Below are 1,472 nucleotides of genomic sequence, written 5' to 3' on the forward strand. Positions count from 1 at the left end.
TTTGCTAAATATTTCGGACTTAACACTTTTTTTTTGTAAGCATACGCTTTAAAGGTTGAAAGAAAGCGTTTTGTAACTTCTGTAAAATAGCACTTGTTTCGAAATTGTATAGTTTTTGACTACGATTTTATCCACACAGTAGCAAAAATTTCTTTTAATCATATTAAAAAATTTCTAGCAACGGTAAAAATGTGACATTGTAAACTAAACAGAATAGATTTAAGGTTGACTACAATCGAGTTTTAATGAAAAAGTATAGAACCCTACACGTGTAGTAGGCAAATAAATTTGTAATAAAATGATTTTTTCTCTTTTTTTAGATTGCAGTTGTTTAAATATAAATGATATTTGCTAGATTTTGTTGGGCATAACACCTCTTGTTTGTTAGTTTACGCTTTAACACTTTAAAGAAAACGTTTTATAGCTTTTGTTAAATAGCACTTTTTTAGAAATTTTGTAAATTTAATCTACGATTTAATCCAGAAAGTAGCGAAAATTTTTTTTTAAATATATTGAAAAATTTTTAGCGACAGTATAAATGGGCCACTAAAAACTAAACAGAATGGATGTTAGGTTTATTACAACCGAGCTTCGTTGAAAAAGAATTAAATTCTACATGTTAAGTAACCAAATAAGTTAGAAATAAAATGATTTTTTCTTTTTTTTTAGATTGCAGTTGTTGAAATATAATTAATATTTGCTACATTTTGTTGAGCATAACTTCTCTTGTTTGTTAGTTTACGCTTTAACACTTGAAAGAAAACGTTTTATAGCTTTTGTTATATAGCACTTGTTTCGAAATTTTATAGCTTTTAACTACGATTTATTCCTCAAAATAGCAAAAATTTCTTTTAATCATATTAAAAATTTCTAGCGACGGTAAAAATGTTACATCAGAAACTAAAAAGAATAGATTTTAGGTTAACTACAATCGAGTTTTTATGAAAAAGTATAGAACTCTAAACGTGCTGTAACCAAAAAAAGTTTTATTAAAATGATTTATACTTTTTTTTTGACTGCAGTAGTAGAAATATAAAGTATGTTTGCCAAATTTTATTTGTCTTAAGACTTTTTCTTTGTAAGTATACAGTTTAAACTTGAAAAAAACGTTTCATAGCATCTGTCAAAAAACACTTTTTTAGACATTTTATACTTTTTATCTACGATTAATTCCAGATAGTAACGAACATTTCTTTCTAATTATATTGAAAATTTTTAGCGACAGTAAAAATGGGCTACTAGAAACTAAACAGAATGGATATCAAGTTTATTACAATCGAGTTTCGTTAAAAAAAAATTGAATTCTTCATGTTAAGTATCTAAAAAAACTTATTACAACATGATTTTTTTTCTTTCTTTGTACTAAAGTTGTTAAAATATAAGTGATGTTTGCTAAATATTTCGGACTTAACACTTTTTATTTGTAAGCAAACGCCTTAAAGCTGAAAAGTAAATTTTCTTATCTTCTGTTA

Source organism: Polistes canadensis, unplaced genomic scaffold, assembly GCF_001313835.1.
Source record: "Polistes canadensis isolate GaletaPanama2010 unplaced genomic scaffold, ASM131383v1 scaffold_716, whole genome shotgun sequence".
In the NCBI taxonomy this organism is placed as follows: Eukaryota; Metazoa; Arthropoda; class Insecta; order Hymenoptera; family Vespidae; genus Polistes; species Polistes canadensis.